Here is a 13,544-nt window from a genome sequence, read left to right on the forward strand (position 1 = left end):
TCACTGCACTTGTTCTCTGAGAGCATTTCACTGGGAATCTGGCTTGGAGGGTTTGTCAGTCTCTCTACAGTAGCAAAAAGAGTGCGTGTGTTGTTTAAATTGCTGTTTATAATATTTGAGAAGAAAGTCTGTCTAGCTTTGCCTAGTTCCATATTGAAAGCATGAAGGCTGTCTTTGTAGATGTTATAATGGACTACAAGTTTAGTCTTCCGCCACATGCGCTCTGCTTTTCTGCATTGTCTTTTCATATTTTGCACTGCTGTATAAGTTTCAAGCATATTTCTGTGCACCTTTTGGCTGTTGTCTTCTTTGTTTCAGATTATCAAGGCTTCCAAGTCCTAGAGCCACGGACATCATCGTGAGAGACACACCCTTCCTCATAGCAAGCTACAGCATAGACGTCCCGGACTTTACTGCTACGTCTACATGTTTAACCACGGCTTAAAGACATTACTAAACTGTCTTAATCATCTGTATATTGCTCAAGCTGATGGTTCCATAGGGGGGGGTTAATGCTAAAGCTACGTATGTCATTAATTATGGAGCAAGAACCCCCATAAGGAACCATACCGCCAAAGATAAATTGTGTTCAGTAAACTCAAGTAAACTTGCCAAAGTGGTCTCGTCTGAACTACTTTTAAACGCGAAATGACGAAATATTTATGTACATATTTACAGTGGGTCTATTTGCACGGGATTAGTAGCCTATTACCTGAGGTAATTTTTCCGGACCTTTTTACTGAAGGTAAAAGTCGCCGTAATCTTTATTGACATTGTCCGTAATGATTACTGAGATGGCACATTCGGACAGGACTAAAATCACAGAGAAGCTCTGGTATTATTTTACCTCACCTCTCCATGTTAGGAAATTCCTTCAGAAATCATTCTAATATACAGATTTGGAGCTCAAGAAAAATTTCTTATAATTAGCGATATTAAAAATAGTTGTGTTGGGTAATATATTTGTGGAAACTATTATATGTATTTTTTCCAAGATTATTTGATGAATAGAAAGTTCTGAAATTTACGATTTTTATGTAGGCTAGTTCCCAGAAGTAAAAAGCTATATCCGGTCGCGTGACTTCAACTTCAGCACCATTAAGCTTCATTCTTTATTTAAAAACATTTTCCCTGAAAGTTTGATTTAGAATAATTTGCAAAATTTCGATTATAAACACAATGAAGCTTTAAAAGCGAACTAGTTATGTAGATGAGTTTACCTGCTCACCATAATGATGTTGAATGTCCCCGACAACCTCTGTTGCCGCATTTAGACTTTTTAAGACAAGTAAAAATTGTTTACGTCATAGAATAAAATGAGAATATCTTGATCTTGTGTTAACCCTTAAATGTATGCATGTTTCGCATGTTAAACTAGTCAAATTGTTATACTATTGCGGCAGATCCATTTGTGTTATATAGATCTGGGTCACTAAAGACCCGAATATGTAATGATTGGCGAAACATGCATAGTTTAACATTGCGAACAGTCAAATTGTATTTAGGCTTCTAAATTATTGATGAACAAAATGGGTTAGAATCACAAAACTTTTGTTTGTCATAGAGCTTATTTTCTGTAGTAATCCAAAAGCCAGTGGAAAAATCCTTTTGGCCTACAAAAATACTCTGCCTCACTGCAGTCATCACAAGTCATCACTGCAGTCTGATTACATTTTTTCTAGGGAATAAAATCGGACGGTAACCATGGAACCATGTGGAAAGACCTACAAGTATTTCTTAATGCTAACAAGAAGATTTTGTTTGCTTTGAATTTTCTTCATGAGATTTGTTCAATAAGTCCTCCAGGATGTATCCCAGGGAGTCTCAGTGCTGTCTCTTTGAATAACCAAGAAGCTGATTACCTTTCTGTCAAGGGCGGCAACCATCAGACTTATCTGCAGATAAATGCCACATCATAGCCAAATGATTTATTTTACTACTCATGCTCCACTGCACAACTGTGCTCCACTGCATACATATAGAGGACTGTTTGCATGGAAAAACAATTTAGCCCACAATTTTTGACCTTTCATCCTCTCTGCAACCACTATTTTTAACATATACACACACATTGCAAACTGTATCAGCCTGGTACATACAAGTTTACACTTGATATGGCCTTCAGGTTTCAAATGAAACCTAAAAGATTAATATAATACAAATAACATCACCATGATAACTTCAATAGAGGGTGTTGTGGGTGTTTACATCTGTTTGCAGAACAACGATCAACGACATCAAAGCAGATGGGACATTCTTAAAAAAGTCTTTTTTAAAGAATTTTTTTTGCCGTAAAGCAATTCGTTACATCGCGAGACCTGATTTCACGCGATACTTCCTGCCGCTGAGGCCGGCGGCCCGCCGGCTCAAAGTTGCAAGGGTGGTTTTTCGGCTCACAGGCGCTTGGGGGGTGCGAGACGACCACCATTCAACCCGAAAAAAAGTCATATAACTATTCCAATGACTCCGAAGCTGTTCGGTTAAGGTAAAAAAAGTTACTTAGTTCACCTTTAATAATTTTTAAAATGTCATTTATTCCTTTGACAAAGCTGAATTTTCAAACCCGATCCTTCAAAAATCTTTCTGATATGCTGATTTGCTGCTCAAGAAACATTATTACTATTATTATTATTGTCACACCACTAGACTCTGTTTTCATTCACCCCGTTTCTCCCTGCCTTGTTTATCGTCATGGTAATTAATTTGATTTAGTCATTGTGTTCAGGTGTGTGTGTGTTCAGGTGGCTGTGGCCTGGGCACCATCCATCATGCCCCTGCTCAAGGCTCCTCCCTGGCTCTCACCATCTTCAGCACCGCCCTGGACCCTTCAGTTCCGCCTCCTCCAGGTCAGTCATCCTCCTCCGGAACCTCCTCCTGCCGGTTTCTCCTACCCTTCGCCAGCCCCTCACCATCCCTTCGCCATCTCCTCATCCTCATCTCTGCAGCGCGAGGACGCGCCTTCCGTGAGGGGGCGTTCTGTCACACGTGACAATTAATGCAGCCTTTGTGAGTATAAGAGACTTCTTTCAAAAACATTAAAAAGTGTAATGTTTCCAAACTTTTGACAGGTACTGTAAATATGACTAAACATGTAATGGAATGCTCTATGTAAAGACACTTGTGAGACTATTAGGACAGAAAAGTGACCTTAATCTCTCTTGCCACACTTATAATCATTTAAAACAAAAATGATAAAGAATTTAGTAGATTAGAGACCAGGCGAGTAACAATTGGCCACAGAAAAACGATACCCCGTTCCTTTTCCTTGTAAATGATAAACTTTCATTAATCTGTCAGTGTCGTAAATTGCATCATTGGTCACACAACAAAATAAACCTGATTTAACAGATAAAGCCTAAATATTCTCTCTCTCTGGAGAAGGAAAGAGCAAATCCGTACAGTGGAGGTTTGATCTAACAGCTGGCAAAGCATTATGTGGCTGTATGATGTAAAGAAACTTAATCTCCTCAGCATATAGTGTCCTTACATTGTTCTCTCTATGAATAAACCCTGAGATTGTTTGGATTTGACATTTAATTATGACTTGGTGTAATAAGAGGACACATAGGCTTCAGATTTCAATGGAAAAACAACCAGCGCTAGTATGATAGCAGAGCTCTTCAGAAACTGGTGAGAGGAAAACAGTATATTGTTATAAATTATAGCCTGCACATGAATTATCAACAGAAAGCCCAGCAAGGAGCAGAAGAGCAGGACTTTGGGAGGGAATGGAGAGGATATACTAGCAGGGTGGAATTGTTTTCAATGGTTCAGGTTTGTGTCCGATAATAAAGAGCCTAACAATATGCATGACACTGCATGTGCTACATGAATGAATTCATACATCAGCGTAGTTCAAAATGCTGACACAGGATAATACATTGCCTAGCATATATGTTTTACATTCACTCTGCTCAACTGCAGGAGATAAATAGCATCAGGCTGATCACTGGATAAACTTTCCACATGTGGATTTATCATCCAGTCCATAATCCTAACCTATGATTTACTCTAAATGCAGGCCTACAACTGGCTGCCAAAAAGTGAAATCCTTTGAGATAAAAAAAAAATTGTAAACATCACTGTGTATACATGAGAATATCCTGTAGGTTTATTTTTAAAATTATAATAATCTTCTGACCATTACCCTACATTCTGATAATGAGGATGTTTTTTTTGTTTTGTTTTTGAGCTACTAAATTTAATGTTATCTTTTCATTAGCAACATTTCTTCAGTATTTTCAACCCTGCAATGAAAAATGTGTGATGATAACTAACGAAATCCTCTTTCTTGTTAACTTGGAATTTAGAGGAAATGGAATTTAGAGAATTTGGAAGATTCTTTGTTTCACAGAGTTGTTTTTGATAGTTATATTGCTTGTTTCCAATGCAAGCAAGACATCACAGTTGCGGTGCAAGCAGGTGTAAAATCTTAATCAGTGTCTTTGTCTTCTGTGGATTTTTTTTATTTTTAATATTTTTATTTTTTTGCTTGCAAAAATACATTTTGTCAGGTTAATGAATAAAACATGTACAAAATCTGCCAGAACAAGTCTCAACAAGACACTTATTCAAGACACAGTCTATTCTAATATAAGTCTTAAAATGTCATACAGTTTTACTGTTCAGTTTCTCAAATTTATCATGTTTTAATGATGGTTAGATGTTTTAGAAAACAAAACAGATATTAAGAATGAAGTTCCCTTTCAATATCATTCAACATTGCGTCCATGATGAGTCTATGGGGAAACACCTTTCTCCTAAAATACTGAAGCCTGATTGGCAGTACGACATGGCATCCCAATGTCCAATGGCGTTCATGCGCGCAAATTAGGGGCATGAATGCGACGTATATAATGCAGCGCTGAGTGCCATTTCCTCAGAATCTCTCTCCTTCATGCTGCAAGATGCAAAATCTCTCATCTTTTGCTGTTCTATTCATCTCCAAACTGCAAATTTAGGCTTATGACACACAACAATCCCCTTGTGCGTTCTGGCAACCAAAGATGGCACTGAAACCCTGTTCACTCTGTGCAGGTCCCATCGAGCTCTCCGATGGGCACTAGCTTTGCATGTTTTGCCTATGCCGCTGTTCTCTTGAAGATGTGTAGTGCTGCTTGCACTATCTGCTATATACCCCTACATTGCTGCCATTCATAGCCTTTTCATGATAAAGCACTTGCTGTGTTGCTGCTTCCATATAGTGTACTGCTGCTATTAGTTCACTTAAAATTTCCTGATAATTTACTCACCCCAATGTCATCCAAGATGTTCATGTCTTTCTTTCTTCAGTCAAAAAAAATTAAGGTTTTTGAGGAAAACATTCCTGAATTTGTCTCCATATAGTGGACTTCAATGGGGTACAATGATTTGAAGGTCCAAATTGTAGTTTCAATGCAGCTTCAAAGGGCTCTACACGATCCCAGCCGAGGAATAAGGGTCTTATCTAGCGAAACTGTCCCAGTCTAAAAAACTGTTTCGGAGTTTGCTGAGGAGGTTCCCAGGCTGGTCATTTTAGCTTATCCTGGAGTTAGGGAAAATTTAAGCTGAAGCTTTTCTCAAACCAAAAAGTGGCATACGAGGTTATGAACTGTGACCCTGTGCAGGCACAACGGCTAGTTTCAACTTATGTACACAACTTCAAAGCCACACTCGGACGAGACTTTGATTAAAGGGGGAGGACACGTTGAGAAAACTGGGAGCCACGGGCCATGCAATTACTTAAGAGTGCAATCACAGGGCTACATTACACAGCACCAATTGCAAACACTCATTAGCCCCTTTCACACAGCAATCCCGGTAAATTACCGTAAAATTGCCTGAATGACTTTACCAGTAAATGCACAAATATGCTGTTCACACAAGCAACGATGTTCTGGCTGCGCCATTGTCTTCATCTGCCAGCATGAGGAGAAGCGCTTTAGTTTAACTAGGCTATCTGTTCAATTTGACTAAATATTTTTACGTCTGAGTAAAAGGCATAAGGGTATGATCAAACAGAACGCGTTTTTGCTCTTGATGCGCATAATAGTAGGCTATCCAACTGCAGAGCCACAACGCTGATGAATAGAAAAAAGGGGAGGTCTAAAATTGCCAAATATAAAGAGCAGAGTCCGTCTATTGTGAGCAGAGCTGAGAGTCGAGGGCCCAGTTTAATGATCTTGCTGACTGTTGATGGCATACCAGTTAATGCAGTGTTAGAAACAGGTACTGCTGAGTAGGGTTGGGTATCGTTTGGGTTCTTTTCGATACCGGTGCCAAATCGATACTTTTAAAACGGTACCGGTGCCTAAACGGTGCCTGAATCGATAGGCTACTTAAAACATATATAAAAAAAATTAAATAAAATTAAAAGCCTCAAAACGATGGTGAATGACATTAAAGAACGGCTTTTTTATTGAAAAATAATAAAATCTTAAAATCGAACAATATTTTCAAATTTAAGTATTCTTAAATATATTTAAATAAGTAGTCTAAATAGAAAACACCACAAATTCACAATAAAACCTAAGACACCTAACCCAACTACAATAATTTAACACTAAATAACACTAAAAAAACAGTTACAGTACTAATAACAGCTAAGTAGTCTGTATTCTTGGTTTGCTAAAAAACAGCTTTACATTTCAGCATTTTTTTTGTGCAAAAATATGACCACATTTTTGCCTTCTCTGGCAAAATACGACACCTCTCCTGACTTATTGCATGTCCTGCACAAGGTGAGCGTTATTTTAGAACGCATCACCTTTAATGCCGTGACGCGAAACCCCTCGTGGAAGAAGAACGCCGTCATGTTTACAACTATGACAAGGAGCGCTCATCAGGATTAGATGTACGCCGGTCTGTTGTAGGAACATCGACTTTTCACACTAAACATGAGGTGGAACAAAACGAACTTTGATTGCCTGCTTGTGTATCTATTTTACAAACTATAAATATATTGTTTTGTTAGTACTTATGTTTATTTAAATGTCTGAAACCTAAAATGAACTTTATGTGGTTAAAAACACTGAATAGTTGTGATATATGACAGTGCTGAGCGCGTCTGTCTCTAGCTCAGTGCCAGCCAACGCGCGAAGGCAGATTTGAATTTAGAAGTTGATGATCACGCGATCTGAACATTCTAATCACAGCGGTGTGAACCATCGTACGCATCGAAAGGTTAAATAGCGATTACATCCTGATTATGCTTCTTACGTCCGTTTCGGAGAACCTGATGGCAAATATTTCAACCGACAGCTGACGAGCTGAGGCATTTAAGTGGCACCGAAATCTGCGTTTTGATTCGGTCTGGTTACATACCCTTACCTGGGTACCGGTTCCATATAAGTACCGGGTTTCGGTACCCAACCCTAGTGCTGAGGCTACAAACATCTAGACATACAGCAAATTACCTGTTAAAGCACCTTCAGGACTGAAAAATATGTGTCTCCGTAATGCAGAAACTGGAAGGTAGATGTCAGCAACAGGCGGAGTGAAAGCGGAATTCAGATCTGGCTCAAAAGTGTTGGAGTGGACCGTTTGCATTGCACCAATTTATGATGCCCTGCTTCTGGGCTTAGATTCCTTTCTAAGGAATTTCCCTATACATGCCTCTGGTAAAGTTTCCATGACCTCTGAACTTATCCCAGCCTATATATCTGAAGGCAAGGGGCCAGACTATGCCATTTCGAGTGATGTTAGAGAGTGATATCAGTTTGCCACCAGAGTGTGGATGTCTAGTTGTGGGTGTGGTAGATGACTGTTAGCCTGGCTGATGGAGTGTCTTCAGGCAGTATCATGATTAACATGGATCAGAGGATCCCAGGCTGTCAGGCTTTGCAATGTCACAGCTTCCAGTAGACCTTTATCACGCGGAGTCTAATTGGGTGTGCTCAATGAAGCATATCTTGATGCTCAAGAGGAGGGAGAGAGAGCCTGCTCAGTTCTGGTCAACACTCAGTTGTATTCAAAAGGTGAGGACTCAATGCCACAAGACCCTAAAAATGAGCCTCCAGATGAGCACAACATAAAAAGGGATTCATCACCAAACGCTCTTGACCTTCCAGAGCACCTCAGACTGTTGTTCACTTCCCCAATGTCTAAGCCTGCTTGACAGCCAGTACAACTTACCCCTTTAGGGTTCTGGAGTAAGGAGGAAACACATATGAAGAAAATGCTTGATTCAGGTATTGTTATTCCCTCAAGCTCAGAATGGGCATCCCTAAAAAGGATGGGGGCGGGGAATCTTAACATTAAGGACCAATCCAGCCCTCATTAATGGCGTTAGGGACTGGAAGACCCCAACCAGCGTGCAGGAACTCCAGTCTTTCCTGGGGTCTTTGCAATTATTACAGGAGGTTTATTGCCAAGTTTGCTGAAACCACTCTTTAATTTCTCTTTGTTGTGTGCTTCTCTTCACACCTCCACGGACACTGATAAACTAAAGATGAGAGCACAACAATATAAATTATATATTTTGTATTACTTACTTAATCCTCTTCGTCCTCAACTGGGATATAAGGCTGCTATTATATGCCTCCACCTATCTCTATCCATGGCCACATGTTGTGCCTCACCCCAGGTGAGGTGCATTTCTGCCAGCTCCGATGTCTTCCAGGTTGTCTTTGGTCTTCCCCGTCATCTCTTGCCAGGTGGTGTCCATCTAAGTGCCACTGTCGGGATGTGATGCTGGTCCATTGTTAGTACATACTCAAGCCTTCTCAACTGTCTGCGTTTGATCTCAACTACCACACTGTGACACTTGGTTATTCTGTATATCTCTGCATTTGAAATTCTTTCTTGTCAGAAAATACCACATAATTTCTTCAGGCAAGAGTTTTGGAAGACATCCAGCTTTCTCATATCTGTAACGGATGACAGACAGGATGTATATGCAACAACGCTCTTTATTGAAAACACACAGATGGTCAGAAACACAGCACACAGATGAACGCCAACACAGCGGGACAGGTGGACGGACACAGACGCTGGTGGAATAGTGACGCAGGGACCTCGGTGGGCAACTGGTGCTGGTGCAGTAATCCTGTGGTGATCCCTAGTGAAGTGCTCGATGATCTTGAGAAGAGTGCAGGTAATCCAGGAAGACACGACGAAGACAGGAAGATCCAAAACGGCACAGGGAACACAGGAACAGGCACGGAAAACACACCGGGAAACCACAACGATCTGACAACATGAGACACCAGTTACTGAGCTTATATAGAGACATACAATTGAAACCAGCTGGCGCTACTGATCACTGATGATCAGTGACCACGCCCACAGACACACACACACACACACAACAGCACGTTAGACGAGAGAGAGACAGTGAATTCATGAACCGTGACAATATCGCTCTGCACCACTCTTCATACAATAAGACTAACTTTACATTCCTGTAATACAGTCCAATCTTTGTTCGTAGGCTGTACTGTTTTGACTTCCAAATAGGCCGAAATCTAGCAAAGGCCTTCCCAAGACGTGCATTGATGCCCTTGCTGGCTGCATTGTCAGTGCTAACTAGACGTCCCAGGTAGTTCAATTCCTCTACCATCTCAAATGGGCCACCATCAACTGTGATAGGTGTATGTACAGTTTGATTGATGCACATAACTTGAGTGTTGATGGTACTGATGTTGAGACCTGTCGGTTTAGCAATGTTGTGCAGCCTAGTTGTTTTCTCCTGCAGGTGGCTTTGCTTGTAGGATAATATAGCAAGGTCGTCTGCAAAGTCTAGATCTACTAGTTGCGAGAACAGTCCACTGGACCCCTCTAGGTTTGTCTGCTGTGGTTCTGCGCATGATCTAGTCAATGGCAACAAGGAATAGGATGGGGGATAAGATACAAACCTGTCTTACACCGGACTCCACTGGGAACCACTCCTAGGGTTTCCCATCAAAGATGACACAGCATTCAAAGTGTCGATAGAACAACCCTATCAAGGTCTCCATCTTTTGTGGAACTGACCTGGTCTTCCATAGGGTGTCACGATACAGACTGTCAAATGCCTTTTTAAAGTCGATGAATTTGTTTTGTATGCTCATATATTATATGATATCGCTGTCACTATAGTGGCCGGATGTGCCGCTTGAACAGGGTTACGGTGTAGTGCTGGGCGCGGTATAACCCAAAATTTATATCACGCTATTTTTCTAAATTATACCGGTTTCACGGTATATGACGGTATTTTTTTTTTCAAGCATGACTGGGAGGAATTACTGCAGTAGATTGACTTAGAATGTCCTATTTTACTGTCATGAGTGATTATTGTAGACAAATTCCAGACTAGTATTGATACAGGTTTGCAAGGCCCCACAAAATGATGCTGTTAAAAGAGGTGCCAGCGGGATGTGCTTTAGGAGCGCAGAAATAGCGGTTTCCCCGCTCATAAACGCTGCTTTATCAGGAAAGATAAAGAAAGATTAAATGAAAATAACATCAAAACTTTTATACATTTATATAAAACTACGTTTTGACTTCGAAACGTGCAGTACTCATGTTTATTCAACGATGTCAAAGCCTTTTGGAAAATCTATTTGTGGCGGGTAGTGTTGATATTGTGAACCAATGTATGGGAAACACTGTAATATTATTTGAAAACTATCAATTATAGTTTAACCTATCCATCTTCACCGCCACGCTTAGTAGTAGCACATACAGCTGTGCCCTCACCACAGTGCAACATTGAAAAGGGACCTCTCTCAAACAGTGTCGGCCATGTTCCGAACGTTGTTTAAGCGACATACACCGGTATTGCAGTATATTAAAAATGTATATCATAACAAAAATAAACACCGGTATTCTGTATGAACCGGTATACCGCCCAGCACTAGTTTGTGTCCACTGGCACAAAGCGAGCAGAGCAGGGCAAGTGTTTTCAATTCTTTCCTATGGAAGTTGAATCTCACACTTGCGGTGTGAACTGTAGGATTGACAGCAGACCGGAGAAGTCATTGAGAGCAACAGAGAGCGTAAAAATTTGGGCAGTTCTTGAATATGTAAAAAAAAAACAGGGGCTGCATGGCAGCCAATTGCGTTTGATTGAGGTTCATGTAATGAAACCGCCCAATATTTCTGCTAAACAAATGGAGATTTAACATCAAAATGCTAGGGAAAAATTGTAATGGGCTGTGAAAAAACAAATAATTACTTATTCATAATCATTTCAAACCAAAGAAACTCTGGAGACAGGGAAAGTCATTTAAGATTCAGTACAACTACATACAGGAAATCTTTCCAATGCATGCTAATATCTCTCATTAGCTTCTATTAGTATAATAGTAATTGCATATTTGCTTTGCAAGAGTTTTATGTTTAGCAGCAGAAAGTAGAACTGGAGCTGTGGAGCATTTAGTTCCATGTCATATTTAAGAATGAGCACACAAATATCTGACTCCTGAACATAAAATTTTGCTGTCCATCCTCGTCTTGTTGCTGATAGACATTAAAAGTAGATATCTTTGACTACACAGTGCATTGCCATTAAAGATCATCTTGCACTCTATTTGTAAAAGTAACATCTCAATAGGAAATACATGACATGGAGGACAGGAAATTACTGAGAATTCTCTCCAGGGGTTTACAGTAAAACCAGCAGGCTGCAGTTTGCAAACGAAAAATGATACTCTAATATAGTTCAGATTCTGACATAGCAATGGCTACGATCTGAAATGGATCATGACTAGGCAAATAATATCCAACTGTACAATAAAAAATTGTTTTTGTTATTCCATACTGCACATGAGATCAGCGTAATTTTCCCATGCTCTCACTCACCCCTCAAGAACAAATTATTGTTGGCAAAAAAAATAATAATCACATGAAAATGTATAGATGGTGAAGGGGAAGAATTAGGATTAGCACAACCTGCAGGGTTGAAGAAAGTTAAGTTTCTTGGTCAATTTAAGTAGATTTCATCAACAAACATAAACAGGTTTCTGGTGTGTGGATAGATTGGTTTTCTCTAGGGGGAGAGGGAGCACAACACACAAACAAAGAAGATTAGAACAGGGGCCAAGGGCGGGATAGGAAGGTGAAACAAAGTACAAATATACTGGGGAAGCACGGAAAAAGGATTACAAGAAACAGCTTAAAGATGATGGGCTTTATGTCGGATACAAGATCTGCTGTAATTGAAAATGTTAAGATGTGATTCAGACAGAGCTCACATACGAGCCACAGTTTGTGTGGGGATTTTGCAGCATTCTTTCTGCAGGTTACACCGATACGGTAGTAGGTTGAGACAAGCGACAATCATTCATTCAGCTGATTTGTTCAAAAACAAGTATGTAAGATTTTTTTTTATGTTAAAATACATTCCCTTTACATAGTTTATTGTTCATCGACTACTGCTATAGTATTGATTACTATTTGTGCAATTCATGGTTTTATCTCCCCCAAAAGTGTAATCATTGAGCCTCCCAGGCACCATCAAAACATTGAGAGCAGTCCGCTCAGATCTGGCAATCTCTTTCCAGTGAGCGTTTTCAATTAATTCCTATAGAAGTTGAGCGAACGTGAAGGTAATTCCATAGGGATTAACGGAAAACGCTCCCTCTGCTCTGTGCCAGTGGACACACACCCTTACGAAAGCCCATATGTGGCCATGCACATTTTACTTTCACTTTCGAATGGTGGGCACTGTAAGCAATTAAAGCCCCCCACCCCTCACCCCCTTAATGAAAAACACAACAACTAACCATTTGCAGGTTCCCTATTATATTGGGTTTAAATGCAAATTATTGCCAAATAGGCGCTTTTACATTTCGCTTTGAAACCAACTCCTCACTCGAGTCTTGTCACGTGATAAATGAAATCTGACTCCTGTTGATCTGTGCTGCGACTCTTGTTCTGCTCACGCTGAATTGAGCAGTTGCGTTCAGTTTTTAATTGTAGTGTCTGTTCTCTAACTGAACTAAATTAGTTTTATTACTATAAAAAATCTAAAATATGGTGGGAGATGGTGCCGCTGTGTGTAAGTGATGTAATCGGTGTGCGGCTTAACACCGTGTAACACCGACTATCGCAGCAAGCCTAGCTCCAACCAGCTGCAACTTAACTGCATGGACCTTTTTAGCAAGGATGGTCTTATTGGGATTTGCGAGGGTTTGTAGCTCTAATATTGGAGAAAACGCAATGGCTAACTTGGAGTGCCTTGATAACCAATCCTTGACGTCACTGAATTTCGTTCAGTTGTGCTACAGTCAATCAGTTTTTGCGAATACCATAGAATGAGAAGTGCCATGAACTGAATCCTACTTGTTGCGCAATTGTCTTTGACTTCTCTTATATAACAGCATTTTTTTGGTGTAAACTCTAGAAATAGATCAATCCAAAACAAATGTTTAAGAGCAAACATGTTGAAGATTAGCCAATGGGCTGTCGATTAATTAAATGATAAGGTTTATTCAGCGTAGTGAAGCCTTTCCTCCATTGACATCCATTAAAAAAACGAACTCTTGTCTCCTTACCTGCATACCACAACGTTAGCAGGAGTTACGCTTTTTTCAGCTAAGGTTGCAGGCTTGCCTTTAAGCTTTGTTTTTAGTAATTCTGAAGAC

The sequence above is a fragment of the Squalius cephalus genome (genome assembly GCF_949319135.1).
Source record: "Squalius cephalus genome assembly, chromosome: 10".
In the NCBI taxonomy this organism is placed as follows: Eukaryota; Metazoa; Chordata; class Actinopteri; order Cypriniformes; family Leuciscidae; genus Squalius; species Squalius cephalus.